This window comes from Falco rusticolus, chromosome 2 (assembly GCF_015220075.1).
Source record: "Falco rusticolus isolate bFalRus1 chromosome 2, bFalRus1.pri, whole genome shotgun sequence".
Lineage (NCBI taxonomy): Eukaryota > Metazoa > Chordata > Aves > Falconiformes > Falconidae > Falco > Falco rusticolus.
In genome coordinates, this window is record NC_051188.1 from 105,933,613 (window position 1) to 105,945,530 (window position 11,918).

Here is an 11,918-nt window from a genome sequence, read left to right on the forward strand (position 1 = left end):
TTTAGTATATATTCTATTTGTGTATGTATGAGTATAATATTCCCCACTTTCCAAGTAGAATGATGATAGCTACAAAATAATGAAGTGCTGTAAGCATGAGTTTATCTGTTTCAAACCACTGCAAAACCCTGCTAATTCCTGTGTTCTATATAAGCTGCCTCAGTAATAAAACTGAAAAAAATATTTGATTATATCATTTGGGGCATCCATCTTTTTGCTTGAATTTAGAGAGTTTATAGACATAACTGATGCAATTGGGAATGTTAGATTGCTGTGTCTTCCTAGATTGACTTTAGCCAAGTGACTAACGATAGATAGTTGTGCCTTTTAAAAGTGGATTAAGTTGGGTTTGGGGGGGGAACTGAAAATTTAACACACATGTAACTAAGCAGGTTATTAAATGATCAAGAGTGTGCCTGTCTGGGGTCAGGTGATGGTGACAACAAAGTGCCTTTGTACTTATAAAAGCATAACTACTACTTTCTTTTTCCTAGCTTTTATCATTTTCCCCAAAATACAAATATCAGGCTATTTTCCTCTTCTTTTCTATGTAGATTCTCCTTTTTCTTCCTAGATTTTTACACGAGACCAGCCCGTTCTCCTGTCTTCCACTGAAGCTGAGCAATCCCACTCCTGACAGAACCATGTGGTTTTGTCCAGAGAATTCCTGATTTTTCCTTTCTGTCATATATCTTGCTTAAACATTTAGTATTTTTCAAGTTAGGACTAAATTTCCCACTCGTAAATGTACTTTAATACATCATAATCTCTCACTAGTTGAATCCTTTCCTTTGGATATTGCTTTATCTCCATTTTAACCACCTTCATTTTCCCAACCTCTATTCCACTGATATGCTGTAGGCATATCTCTACATATGGTCCTCTTTTCTCTCTTCTTTTAGAAAAACACTGACAATATAAAGTTATTTTGCTGAAGATGAAAGAAAAAAATGTCGCATATACAAGGTACATGTTTCTGGACTATGAGCAGGGAGCAAAATTGGTTGAAACATTAAATGGGAAATATCTTAGTGTTTGTGGCTGTTCCAGCTGCCTAATATCAAAAACTTGAGAGCATTTCTTAGTAAGACGGACTAAAGGATTGCAGCCAAGTGGCTGCACAGGAACTGTCCTGGAAGTCGTGGTCTTAGCTGGCAGAATTGGCTACAGGTTTGTTGTGGTACTGAATTTGCTCAGGAAATAATTGGTTTTGCCTAATTGTTAAAAGCATCAGAAAAAGGCATGAGTTAAATTACATATACAGTAAGGTACTGTATTTCAAACATTTTCCTAAGCATATTGGGGAAAGTAAAATAACAGCAAGGTATCTTAGAGAACTTGCAAATGTTTAAAAATAGTGCTGTAGGAAGGTCTGAGCAGAAATTAAATTTTAATTTAAATGTTGTTTTTCTTGTCTCTCCTTAACTGTTAGTTCCCAGTTGTCTAGTCATATCAAGATTGTCCCCATCTTGAAAGCACAGAAGCTAGAAACGAGTGGTTCAGCTGTCTGTTATAGGAACTGTATTTCAAAAGTTTTCAGTATCTGAGCATATTAAAGGTAGTTTTGCTGATCCAAATGTTATAAACAAAACTGAAATATCTCAAAGACCCCTATTCTGATTTCATCTGTGTTGCAGGCCTTGCCCTGCTTGCCCTAAGGCCCATGAGAGACTTACTGCTGATTTGAATGACTCAAGACCTGGGAATCCTCTTTCTACAAATAATACAAACTCAGTGTTTCTTCAGGGACTTTATTAATCTCGATTGACATGATGTCACTGAACTGTTCCCAAAGATCTAAGATATGTTCTCAGGCTGCCAGGACCCCACAGAGCCATATCTGAGATTGTCCTGAGCCATGTGATCTGTCCAAAATTGCTGGTAATCTTGCAGGGAAGCCAGGACTTAATTATGTGTTCTGCTTTAATTTGGGCTTATTATGTGGGAGATGTGAAGTATTAAAAGTCATATTCTACAAATATCTTTGCTGGTGCTCCCCCAGTGTGAATGCACATTGCATGTTTGGGTAGCTGACATGCCCAAGGTCCTGGGGAATGGAAGGAAGCCTGGAAAAGGATGGATTCCTCTGCAGTGAATGTGAATAAATTCATGGCACAAATTTTAATTTTTTTAAAAGTAATAATTTTAAAAGCACTACTGATGGAAATTGGGCAAAACTGTTGCCCTACTATTACTTCCTAGAGAGTCCTACACTGCCATCTTCTGGGGGTATGAAGGGACAAGAACTAAAACAGTGAGGAAAGCACTGAGGAGCTGGAGAGCACACTGTTTCCAAAGGCTGAAAAAGCTCCTCACTGACTTCTTAAACCAGTTTGCAAATTTCAGGAAAGAAGAGGACTACTGAACTCCATTTTGCATCTTTTTGACCTCTGAATAACCTGTACACTTACCTTTCTGATGACTGAGTACTCTGTTTCAGATTTTTCATCTGACTGTGGTATATGGATAAATAACCAAGAGGGTCTACTTGCATATTCAGGCCCTGACTAATAAAATATCATCATAGTTATGATAGAAGCTGGACAAAGTAACTTTGGAAGAGTTCTTAATGTTTGGTTAAAAATCTATTTGAGTTACACATTTGAGAAGTTTCACTTCTGTTTTATAAAAAAAAAAAAAAAGAAAATTTATTTTATAGAAACAAATCTTAGTTGGAAACTTCAGTCTGTGGAGGCATATTGGTTCAAATCCCCTACAAAGTAAATTGAGAGGAAACTATTATGTAGAGAATCTCTTTTGGTAAAATCAATTTTTACCTAATAATTCTAATTGCAATGAATCTGGAAGCCGATTGTCGTTTGAGATTCGCATTTGAGAACAGCAGATACTTAGGTTTTGTTTCGTATTTCTTCATTCTGTGGTATTAAATGAAATTACTCTTGTCATGTTACTACTTTCACATTAATACTTTCCACTTTATGACAAACCAGGTATTCCACATTAAAACTTTGTACAGTTCGAGTCAAGGCTTCAGAGAATCCTAAAAACACAAGAAGTTTGCCAAACTGCATTTAACAAACAAACAAAAAAACCCCCAAAACCAAAACAACATAAAAAAAACCAAACCCCAAACCTGTTGTGATAGTGTGTCAAAATAAACCTTTGCAGTTTAGCATACTTTCTTCAAGCGGTGGACTTTTCACCCTGTTATGAGATCACATATTGTCCATGTTCCATAATTTATATTTCATCGAGTTTTCAGATTTCAAACCTACTTGCTTATCCATGAAAATCAGTATAATTTCTGTATCCATTTATTAAGTTGTGATGGAAAGGACATGAGTCATCATTGGCTAACTTCACTTTGTTCAATACAGAATCAACTCAATAGCCTCTGAAGCTCTTGTAACATTTAGATATACACCACTACCGTGGCAACAACTTCTCCTTTAATAGTGATAGACAGATAGAAATATGTCTTACCACTTCCAATGTTATTAATGTTTCAGTCATTTCTAGCTATAGAGTTCTTCAAGTGTGCAATAGGTGTGCTTTCAAGTGTCATCACTACAGATGCAAGGTACAAAACAAAAGTGGCAAAGGAACATAAATGTTGATTTACTTCAAGGCTTTGTTTTTCTGTATTTGTAACCAAAAATACGACTGTGTTTATCCTTCCCCAAATGTCACCCTGATATCATCTTCAAGTGTTTGTTTAGTGGAAAAAAAAATATATATTTGCAAGGACAATGACAAGGTCTGATTAAGGGTAAGTATGATCACATATAGCAATAATAAATAGCAAAGTAAGCAATTGTAACTTTGTAAGATCTAGAAAAGTGTTTCCCAAGCTTCTCGCTGAAGCTCTAGAGCTCTAGTTATCTTTACCTCTGTAACTGACTGAAATGGTTCTCTGAACTCATTAAGTCCACTTGTTGAAGGATCACCCTATTGAATCATCCTTAAAGATGCCTTGGATGCCACATTCATAATTTTTGTACTGCTTACGTACCTTAGGTACCCTTTTGATTCACTGATAAACTTGAGAAGCTCAGTAAGGCTGTTGTAATAGAAAGGACTTAAGTCATAACTGGCAGACTTTTAGGGCGTAGAGAGATTTTAGTGAGAGAAAACCCTTCAGCACTGATCTAGGTAATAAATTTAGCCATCAGAAATAAATTTTAGGTGTTCTAGTAAGTTCTTTATGGAAGTTGTTTGTGTTTGTGCATTAAAAAGGCCTGAGGTTTTCTTCTTCTTCATTTGAGGAACAGACCAGATAAAAATGCAATATTAAAAGTAAGCTGGGCAAGATAAACCCAAAACCCCAGTTTTGCAATCTGTAAGTGCAACTGTCAAGTTACTTCAGTTGTGGATGCCGAGAACTGTTTACTAAACAGCAAACAAGCTGTTAAAGAGGTCTCCAGATAAATACACTTTCACATGCCTTTTTATGAACTGTGGATTGAGGCAAGGGAATTGGATAAAAACTGTCTCAAGTCTTGTACAAAGGACCACGCTGAAGGCTAGACACAAAGTGGCATGAAACTAGTGGAAATGCTGCCAGTCATTTCCCTGGGCTCAGATCCATTCTGTAGCTATTTAACCTCATCTGCACTCGTTGGCATAACACTGATACTTGCAGCCAGGCAGGTGAAACCTCATCTAATCAGGGAGAACTGTGTTGTGACAACCTCACCCAGGACCACACACTGCACTGACTGGCATTACTGGGGTAACTCCTCACCTGCTATCTTGCCCTTTTGCAATATGCAAGCATTCATCCCCATAACTATTGGGAATTATAGCATGTGGATGGCATCTTTGAAAATTATACCATAATGAGTATTCTGCTTTTTAAAACATACTTCCTGAATAGTATTATGTGAACAGTAATTAATTCTGGTAGGCTCAAAACAGGATTATGAAACTACCGGCTAGTCTATCTAATCAATTTATTGCATCAAAACACCAAATAAAGAAACAGAAATGGGGAAAAAATACTCTGTCCACAAACTAGGTTTTCTTGTGCTGTGAATAAAAATATCAATCCCCTGAGGAGGAAGAGAATTGTGCTGCAAGTCTGCTGTAGCATCCATGGTACCAAAGCTAATATAATAATCATTACTCACGTCATCTTTGTGAAATAAAGAAAGAGAACAAAAGTTAACTGAATGATCACAAAAAGTGCTTGAGTTAGGGAGGATGCTTTTCTGGAAAGCTGACTTCTCTCCATACACTGGATTTAATCTTGACAATTTGAAACAGACTTGATCAGAAAGGAGAATTTTCCCCCTGTAGGAATAGTCTAATTTTTCTACCTGGAAGACCTAAAATGAAATGTGAATGAGAAGATTCAAGACCAATAATTACAATAAGGGCATTGTAAATGTATAAATACAGAGGTTTGTTTTCATTTTGGATCTGATCAATAATACCTTACTTCTAGTTCATAATGAAAGTGGAGTATTGAACCTGCAATTGAACACTGCAGTGGATTCACCTACTAAGAGAATCAAAACAAGTGAGCGTTTTCCTCCCAAGAGTGAATGACCTTTTCTAAGCCTCTCCTCTTGACAGTGGCCAAATTCAGGGGACAACGTTATGACAAAAATGAAACACAAAGGAGACAGTTACAGTATGGTGGGAAGGGACATATCCTGTAAGAAACTTAAATTACTTTAGGATTGAGAGTTAGTGTATGTAGCCCTTTTCTGAAAAACATTTAGCCTTAGGTTTGTTTCTAAAGGAACACAGTCTGGAATTTGGGGGTTGAAATGAGGATTAGGAAAGTGCACTCTTCAGCCTGTCTCTCTCCTCAGAAATCTGTGCTCCAGCACTCTAAAAGCATCCCAGCCTGCTGGGCAGAATGCCCTGTGGCTGATGCTGGGTCAGACTATTCTTCATGTTTCCCTCGTGCAACTACACCCTGGAACTGCAGCATACTGCTGAGGTCCTGAGTGTCTTACACATCTGTGTTGTGCTCAGCAGAGAGATTTGCCTTTCTGTTCTCTTTCTTGTTTCAAATTTGCCTAATGTCCAAAGTATGTATTTCATTTCAGGCCACCATAATTACTGAAAATCTGACACTAATTAGTTCCTATTTCGATTATCCCCTCCTGTCACTATTTCTCTCTATTACCCTTTACCCTCCTCACTTGCTTATCTCTGCATGTTTTCTTCTCTGAAGTTCACTCACGAAGTGCCAGCTCACAAAGCTGAGTGTTATTACTTGCATTTAAGGTCAGAATCCAGGAACAGTTGTCAAGATGGGTGTCAAATATTTTGTCAAATATCTGTGTGGCTATTTCAAAGTTTGAACATCTTGTACCCACTAAGGAAGGCTATTTCCCTAAGTCGGCTGGGCTGCTGGTGATCTGTAAGCTGGTGTCAATGGGTGGAAGCTTTGAGGCAGTGTGTGCAATCATAGTAAGTCTGCAGCACTGCCTAAGTCGTATTTGGTTCTGATTGCTAATCAAAGCCTAACCTTAGTAATACCTAAACCTCTTCTATTCTGATGTGAAAGCATATAAAGTGAGTTCATATGGGATCAAATAATTTGAAACATGTAACCATAATAACAGTATGTTAGCATTCAGAAGACCAGATGCAGCTTTCAGCCCTGTTTCAGTTGTCAGTCTTGTTCTAACAATAATTAAGTGAAAAGCTGATAAGACAGGGTAGTTTAGTCACCAAAGCTGAGCTTTGAGATGGGCTTCATTTCTAGCTTTTCCAGCATCCTGGAATGTATCTGGCAGTGCTTCAGATCCCAGTCGGTAAAATAAGGTTAACAGTACTGATTTTATATGTTACCTATGTTTTCTTTTTAAAGTAGTCTGCTACTTGAGACGGGCATGATTTCCTTCTGGATCGCACTAGCGAAGGTGGTAACCATAATGATCAGAGATTCTGGGCAACTGGGCAGCACAAAAAATAATGCTGAGCACAAAGTATTCCAGCAAAGAGCTGATGAGTATCTGCTTGCATAGAAACTCTGAGGATCTTTTTGCTTCTTTTTTATCGCTGGTGACTTGTATTGTCTTTGCTAGGGCATTGTGTTCCACTGTCTTACTCAAAGCAGAACTTTAGATTAGAATTCTCTCTTTTGATAAATTTAATCTGCAAGTTAATCATCCTCCTTTCTCCTGAAAGAGAAAAATGTCAGTTTTCTTCTGCCATTTGTGTTGGCTGGTATTTAGTCTTCTGACCTGTGTCACTGGGACACCATCAGGTGCTTGGAAATCTTGGCAACCTCTTCACTGCTAGATAAGGCAGTAAAAACAGTTCTGGTTTTATATTGTCTTCAATATTCAAAAATCTCTAATATTTACAGTATTCATAAGTTAGCCGCTCAGTATTCACATAACTATAGTCACTTCCCTACCTCAGCTCTTACCATAATGCTAACCATTGTAATTAATTTCATGTTTTTTTAAAAAAGATTTGCATACTGTACTTACAGACCTCGTGCAGCATGCCATTTGCACAAATAAACTGAGTGTAAAAAAATTAAGTGCTCAGAAGAACTAGAAATGGTAACAACATAAAGTAAGTTCTGTACTGGAAGAGGTACTGTGTTAAATGCTCTATAAAAAACTTTGAACTTTCATTGTCAGACTACACAAAGTGTTAATAAGAATTTGTCAAAAAAGTGATTGGTGCAAAAGACCTGATTTTGTTTTATCTAAGTGTTCATTTATCTAAGTGCATATTTAAAGGGAGCAAGTACTGCAAGGTGTGTGGTTTCCTTTTGGGATTATCTTTGTAACAAACCAGAGGAGAATGGTTTACATCTGGTTGGTTGTCAGTTCTTACTTTCTTATGTGCTGTTTCCAAAATTTTGAAGGTTTTGGGGTTTTTTATTTTATTTTGACACACAGTTACAGCTGTGAAAATGCATTCCATGATATATTTGGTTTTATACGTGTAATCTCCTCATCTCTCACACCTTCTATAGAATTACACAGGTTGAAAACCCACCAGGGACAAGACTAGTCCCAGTTGAACCGCAGTGAAATTAGGCCATCACAGACCTTGCTTCTACTGGAGAATAAATGAGCTGGGGAAAAAAAAGAGTAGCTTGGCTTTCAGATTTACAGATGCTCTGAAAGAACTGGTAGTAATAAAATCCAAACAAAACGCCATTTTGCATGTGAACTGAGCAAATTTGGTCTGAAAGTTACTGATACGCAGTACACCCAGAAGTCTGAAATCAGTGTGGTGTGGCCTGTCTGAGGGCAACTATTTGCAACACCCAAGTTTTGTATACCATTCGTTATGTACCATTTTGAAGAAAACTCTAAGAGGTTCTATATGAAAATTAATAGAAAATGCCTGCCTGCCAATGGAAATAAATTGAGGTGAATCTGCCTGATCATAACAATATTTCAGAAATATATATGTATATGTATCAATATACCTATTGATCTGCATTTTTTAATGCACTTGTAATGCCTGCTACAGATGGTATTGTGTTCTCATGGACAACTTGATGGTTCTGTTAAAATTTTTGACAGCAGTCAGCCTGAAGGTTGTCTAACCAACCGCTCAGCCCACACACTGAGAGTTAAGTCCACCAAATGGATCCCTTTGCTATCTGGGTTTGTTAATTTACCAGCAAAACATTTGAAAAAAAATACATTTAAACCTTCCTGCCAACTGCATTAGATAGTCTAAGAATTGCTCTGTTAAGGTAAGGTTCTGGCCTGAATGCAGATCATTCTGGTTTATGGTGGCCCATCCAGATAAATAGGAGAGGATGATCTGTGGGTATCTATTTTACTTCTGCAGCTACCTTCCAGATAATTATTTTATGTGACCGTACCGTTTCAGTAAGTCTGAGGCTATTAGGAGTTAGAGGTCTTCATTACAGATCTTCTGTGGATGCTCCACTAAATATACAGATTTTTTTTCTTTAATTTTGAAGGAAAAATAGATAAAATGTATTTCCCATTTAATTCAAAGGAGCAATTCTATAGGGATGAGGTTAAAACCAGCTAAGCCATCTTAAGATATTTAAAACCTGACATTTATGACAGCATAAAAGCACACTTTTATTGGCTTACTACAGAATTTACAGTTACAGTTAAGAACATTACCTTACAGTGTGTTTCAAAGAATATTATCTGTACCACAGTACCTTAACTGGTAAATAGTTTGCTTGATGTATGTACATTACTTTGTTGACTTGCACTTTACTCCATGATAGATTTCACAGAATCATAGAATGGTTTGGGTTAGAGGGGACCTTAAAGACCATCCAGTTCCAACCCCTCTGCCATGGGCAGGGACACCTACCACTAGACCAGGTTGCTCAAAGCCCCGTCCAGCCTGGCCTTGAACACTTCTAGGAAGAAGCGTGCACAACTTCTCTGGGCAAGCTGTGCTAGTGTCTTGCCACCCTCACAGTAACCTAATACCTAATCTGCATCTAAACTCTTTAGCTTAAAACCATTACCCCTTGTCCTATCACTTATAGAAAGGGTACAGTGACACTGAAAGTAATAAATATAAGATTTCAAATGAAAAAAAAAAAAGAAAAAAACATTTTTATTGGCACAGTAGAGAGAGAAAGAAAAAACAGTGTATAAAATCTTGGCATAAGGAGTCTACACTTGTGAAATGAGGCCAAATCAGTGAGGAAAACCAGTTAAAACAGAGCTTCAGCATGCTGTTCATTTTCCAATAGTTTAAAAACAGAGAAAGACTGAAGGCTTAGTTGTGAATTTTTCACTGAAGTACAAGCAGTGGTATATTTTATTGCATTATGGAAAATGGAAGGAGTTTCCTCGTTCCAAAAATAACCCACTGCACTATTTGCCACAGTTCAATATTACTCTGTGTGCTGCTCAGAGGCGTACTATGGATGTGCAGTTCACTATAAGGGTTCATCATGTTGTGTAGGACTGAAAAAAAAGGCAATATCAGTGGTTTTTAGTGATAACTTTCACACAGCACATACCCTGAATGGGTTGCAATTAGATTTGTTCAGATAACTTGACAGAGAGACAGAGGTCAGGTCCTTCTTGTATGCATAACAAAAAGCTTAAGGGCTGTTTTGCACTGAGGAGGTGCCAGTTCTTTCCACACCACATGACATGCACAAGCACTTGCAAAGCAGATAACTGTTCATTAATATCTCAGAAAAGGTGATAGCCAGTTATAACTTATTTGTGATGCTGGAAACCCCAAGATGGTATGGTATCAGATGGACGTATGGTCAAGGCACAGCATGCTGCACATATCCCAGTTACAGTTCACCAGCTCTAAAATCGCTGGTATTCATATGGAGTCTGGGTCAAAGTACAGATTTCTCAGTCAATGATAGGAGTCAGTTCTGGAATATGGACTTAGCTTTGAGGAGTCCCTTGGATAATGCATTCTAATATTCTTATCTTGTTAAGAAAGCTGCAGTTCCTGAACAGGTGCATAAAATATTTCAACAGAACATGACAAGGTACTGTACCTATATTCAAGATTAACATGCTTTGACTACATGTACATCTACTAACTATACATTGACTCTCTTTATATGTTGACTAAATAGCAATCACATGACATCTATGATGAAGAGGCATACACCTAGATTAATCACTATGTGGATCACAGGCTCCTTGTGCAATATTTTTCCAGGCTAACCACTGCAAGGGCATTTTGTTCTTTGTTGTTAAGATCTGAACTAAAGGCAGGCTACTGTGAACAGACAGGAAGATTGACAGGTTTTGGGGAACTAAAATTTCCAATTAAAGTTAATATGAGCTAGCATTACAGGTTTTAATTTCTAGCCATTAGTGATTTAGTATAATGAACCTCAGATTCATTTTTACTTGGGGATATCTACATTAATGAAACCCATATTATTTAGCAAATCCATGAAGTGTCTTGAATTTTCTGTGTTAAAATTGATTACTGTCTCCATGCCTTACATACTGTCCTTACTTAACTCCTACCCTCCTTCACAGTGTTAGAAGTCTACCATGTAAGCCCTCTGAAGTCAGCAGAAATTAGTCAATAGGAATTAGTGAAGACAGGTCTATGTCAAATAACAGTGAAAAGATACCCGAGATATACCCCCATATTTTCCTCCCTTCTGATTTGTTTTCCTCTTATGTCTTCCTCCTGCTGCTCTCTCAGCACCTTGACCTTGAATACTGGCAGTGTGGTGTCATTCTACTTCTTATCTCTTCTATCTCCATTCTTGTCCTCAAGTCCTTCCCTGTATTCCTATTGTTTCAGGGAATTCCTATTAAACATTTCTAGTTTGTCATGCTATGAACCTGTATTGGGTTTGTGTGGCAAGGTTCTGGTTGTGGGGGGGGCTACAGGGGTGGCTTCTCTGAGAATGTTAGAAGCTTCACCCATGTCCGACAGAGCCAGTGCCAGCTGGCTCCAGGGTGGACCCGCCGCTGGCCAAGGCTGAGCCCATCAGCGATGGTGGTAGTGCCTCTGGGATAATGTATTTAAGAAAGGGGCAAAAAACTGCACAACAGCAACTACAGTCAGAAGATAGGAGTGAGACTATGTGAGAGAAACAGCCCTGAAGACACCCAGGTCAGTGCAGAAGAAGGGAGGAGGTCCCTGAGGCGCTGGAGCAGAGGTTCCCCTGCAGCCCATGGTAAAGCCCACGGTGAGGCAGGCTGTCCCCCTGCAGCCCATGGAGGTTAATGGTGGAGCAGATATCCACCTGTAGCCCATGGAGGACCCCACACTGGAGCAGGTGGATGCCTGGAGGAGGCTGAGACCCATAGGCAGCCCACATTGGAGCAGGCTTCTGGTAGGACCTGTGGCCCCATGGAGAGAGGAGCCCATGTTGGAGCAGGTTTGCTGGCAGGACTTGTGATCCTGCAGGGGACCCAAACTGGAGCAGGCTGTTCCTGAAGTACTGAACCCCATGGAAGGGACCCACGCTGGAGCAGGTCATGAAGAACTGCAGCCCATGGGAAGGACTCAAGCTGGAGTTC